Raw genomic sequence first — 5,008 nt, forward strand, 5'->3', positions numbered from 1 at the left:
ATGGATGCCCTGTTTTCATGTTTTTAAGATGAATTTCAATAAAGATCGTGACTAGGATCACTTGATTGATTTCTGTATCTTTCATTTCATTTTCTTAATACCTAGCATAAACTCAATAATTTCATTTCATTCATTTTCCTACCACAGCTTAGTGATTTCATAGCTTAGTACTTTCGTTTCTATTTTTATTTTTTCATTGAAACAAAGTTACAGTAGATAAGAGTGGCAGTCTTTCTCAGCTTCTGAATTCAAGCACATTTTATTTCCAAATTGATAAATTAGGATTTTCTTTATGTCATTTCATGCTTTTATAGTTATCTTTGTTTAGATGCAGCATAAAGATCCAAAAAAATTTGATAAGTTGAAAGGAAGATTAATATAACACATCTATTGAAAAGAGTTAAAATCATTATCCAATCATTCTAAAAACTCAATTCAATCAGAACTAATTCTAGAGATAACATTTAGGATAATCAATTAACAATAAAATCTTAGGAATAACATCCCAATATAGATAATAACATCACATCAACATTAATTCTAGAGTTTGATATTAACTTAGATAATGATAACATAATACCTTAATGACATAAAATACCTCTAGCACATACAGTGCACTTGCACTTCATCAGTTTACCTACCTTGGTCGATAATTTATGCTTACAATTTAAGAACATTAATATGACTAAACATGATCCTTAAAGTTGTTCACTGAAGTATAATTGTGCTATTTTAGAAATATGTAATACGCCACCCTTCCAGATCTCCATAGTTGTAGATGAATTCAAACTCATAATTGCTCTTAGTTTTAAATATTCAACATTATTATTGGACTTTCATTACTATTAGATATTTATCTAACACCCTCCTCCCTTATCTACCCAAGTAACTATCCAACCATGGTAAACATGAGATGGTATGCCAGTATGGTTGCATTCAACCTCCTATCTGACCTTAAGGAAGTGGAATCAATAGAAACATCACGCACAATCAACCAACATTAGCTTCAGATTCCTAAGGAGACATGTAATTCACTAAAACAACCTATACCTAGGTCCCACTGATGTTATGGACATCTTAGACCTCCGTTGATCTCATGTTATAGGCAAGCGAGCGACCAAAAACCCAAATTCACTCTCACAGGCTTGCTTGCCAGTGACCAGAGACCAAAATTGCCAGTTCTATTGCAACCACCCTCTAATTTAAGCCAATTGTTCAGGCCCAGAGCCCGGGTCACTTCCCAAAATGGAGTGATAGCTTAAAATCAGTAGAAGTACATGGAAATAGTGATTCAAAAGTAATAAGTTGAACAAAACCTTAACTTGACCCCTACTAGCCATGACAGACATTTCATCTAACATATCATCAAAAAATAACCTACAAGTGTAAACAACAGAATTAAGCGTAGGGATCTCATACTCATCTGAGACTTGTTATGAACCATTGTTCCCTTATGTCATTTGTTTCATTATCATCTATTAGGTCATAAACACATTATCCCTCCATATACAAGTAAAAACATGTTGAGGGCCACACATAGTTTCCTTCATAAAACATACATATAACTAGCATAATAGGAACAAAGATATCATAAACATATCAGTCATAAAATCCACATATGCATTTGTACATTTACACATGAAAATTAGGGGAATCGATTTCTCATTAATTAATGTAATAAACCAACCAGAGATGGGACTACCACGTTCAAACTCACCCAAAATTAGCTGAGCCAAGTCTCTCTTCATCCAATCACCCCCATGCCATGCTCCAAGCATCAATGTGGGACTCATCGAACACACCAGAAACACCAACAAACATGAATACCACCAAAGTTTTTCTCTTACATTGTGAGGAATTAGAGTGCCTCCCAGTCTCTCTGGATTTATTGCAATCCACAGTCCAATACAAGGATCACTAGGCCCTAGAACGGGACATACTCTCCAGGCTTTACTATGCGTCCCATTCCTAGACAACTAGGCCCAACAGAAAGAAGATCCACCTCTTGGCTTTACCATATATCCTATCATTCACCAACAAGTATGCCCAGGCCCACAGAGACACATAATCTATCTTTCCTACAACCCATAGTCTGCTTGAAGGGTTACTAAACCGGTGGCTTTATTGTGATCTATAGTCTAGTTCATGGACCACTAGGCCATGTGTTTTTCGATCCGTATATCCACCCCACTCAACTTCAAATCCAATTCGGTCATCCCACATTAACCAAGTGTGAGAACCCATCTCATTAAAGCTATCAGGAGATGGCAAGGCTAGGCTGAAGAACACTCTCACACTTGGAAAAACCCATGCCTGATAGAAAATAACCACATGTAATCCCATCCATGGAAAATCTAGCAAGGAAAATATGCATGCAAGTTGATATGTACAATGATGTCTATTGTAGCTACTTTATCCTACGTTCCCCTGCCTGATCTTTGCTTCCTCTTGCCTTCTTTGCCTTTCTTGCTCCAATGCCAAAGTGCTCCAAGAAACTCTAAGTGTCTAAGGGTGAGAGAGACAGAGTGACATAATAATGAAAAAGCTATGAAAATTAATTCACAAAAGGTTACCATCTTGAAGATCTTTTACATCCTGAAGATGAACCATCATTGTTGGTTCGAAACGCCAATTGTAAAGAAACCTAATGTGATGAATCCGGAAGAAAGTCTACAAAAAAAGGTTACCAACTGATCCTCAAAACGTTTTTATGAATGAGGCCTCTATTTTCTTCATTTTCCATTATTTTCCTCCAATTTCCTCCTCACATGCAACTTATGACCTTTCGCCTCCTTTTTCTCCTAATTTCCTTTATTTTTATAAATTATTGTTCCAAAAATGTCATTTTTCCTTTCCAAGGCCTTAGCCATTTCCTTTTTGAATTTCCTTACCCATAATCAACCAAATGGACAACCCCTAGGATGTCTTGCGCAACATTCAGCTTGGAATAAGTGTCCCATCAACTGTGGTTATTATTTTTAACTTTTATTACATGGAATTTTCACCAAGGTTGTTATAGTATTATCCCCCTTGGGGGACACCATCCTTGGTGTTCAATCACACATATACCTCAGCAACCCACTAAAAGAAGACATACTGCTCATGGAATATTTACAATGAAAGACCTGCTCAAAAGAAAAACAACATGACAACATATTGTATACTAGCTCTTTATAACATATCTCATTACGGTATTTCCAATGATCATCCTATTACGTTCCAACACACATGACATCATAACATCATGATATCCTAACCACATGATAGCATAGTAACATGACAACATAATCATAATGACATGACACCCATACCGCATAGTGGAGCTTTATAACATAGCCCATGGTGGTATTTACATCCATACACATGTACATATAGCATCACTAAAAATATATACCAAAAACATATACCAAATCATACACTAAAACATATGTAAAAGCATATACCAAACACCATATCTAATCATATACCAAAACACCATATTAAATCATATACCAAAACACCATATCAAAGCATATACCAAACCACCATATCAAAGCATATACCAAACCACCATATCAAAGTTGTTTTGCCTCAGTTGGCAAACAAGGAAGGATACATAACCCTCATCTGATCCACCATCTCCCAACTAGCTTCATCGGGCATAAATTCCTTCCATTGCACTTTAAATTGCTCAATTTATCAGTTCTAGAGCATGAGCACCTTTTTCTACAATATGCACTAAGTCTCTTTCTAGAATTCTCCATCTGGTTCCACCTACAATATAGACTAGTCAATCACATGATCAACATACTTAACACACTTCTTAATCAAATATACATGTAAAACATCATGGAATTTATTGTTGGAGGTAGTGCAAGTCGATAAGCTACTTGCCCAATCCTCTCAATGATATGGAAGGGTCCACAAAACCATGGTGCCATCTTAGCACATGGTCCAATCCGGAAGGAGCTCTTCTCTGGTGATGTGTAAGTACACTTGCTCCCTGACCTAGAACTCCTTGAACAACTTATTCCTATCTTCATAACTCTTCTTCCTATCCTTTTTTTCCTTTAGATTCTTCTTGATCACCTACATTTCATGTTCCATGTCTGCTAACATCTCTAGTCCAATCAACACCCTGCTAATCGGATCACTCCAACTGATAGGAGTGTTACAACTCCTCACGCACAATGCCTGAAAAGGACTCATCCTCAATGACTCATGATAATCATTGTTGTATGTGAGCTATACCAAATGGAGATACTCTTCCCACTTTCCTTGTTGATGCATCAAATACATCCTCAACATGTACTCTAATATCCTATTGATCCTCTTTTTTTGTCCATCTATCTACGGATGATAAGCTATTCTCAAGGCCAACTCTTTGCCCAAACCTGAAAATAACTCCTTCCAAACCTTGGAAGTGAACTTCACATCCCTGCCTAACACAATATTCCTTGGAACACCATGCAATCTAAGCACATCTCTAATGAATACCAATGCCACATCACTAGCTGAGAATGTAGAATTCACTCAAATGAAGTATGTAGCATTTGTTAGCCTTTCCACAATGACCATGATGGAATCATGTTGCTTCACTATCTTAGGCAACCCTGTGATGAAATCAATGGAAATAACCTCGCATTTCCATTATGGAATCGCAATTGGTTTTTGCAGTCCACCTGGATGTTTACTCTCTTCTTTCACTCACTGACATTCGAAACAACTTTCCATAAACTTTGTTACATCCCTCTTCAAATTTGGCCAATAGTTAAGTGTCTGCACTGATGTCAGTGTCTTCTGATAACTTGGATCACTTGAGTAAGGTTTTGCACGAAACTCCCTCAAAGTCGCCTTCTTGAGATCATTGTCATGTGGTACATATATCATGTCTCGGAACATGACCAATCCATCCACTGTAAGACAATAATTCATACCTTGTGCACCTGTAGATGTAGTTGTACCTACACCTGTACTTGTACCTGCACCTATACCTTGCTGCAACCTATGCACAATCTCCATATACCTA

This window comes from Pinus tabuliformis, chromosome J (genome assembly GCF_031772625.1).
Source record: "Pinus tabuliformis cultivar Carrire ecotype Pingquan chromosome J, CPIR1, whole genome shotgun sequence".
In the NCBI taxonomy this organism is placed as follows: Eukaryota; Viridiplantae; Streptophyta; class Pinopsida; order Pinales; family Pinaceae; genus Pinus; species Pinus tabuliformis.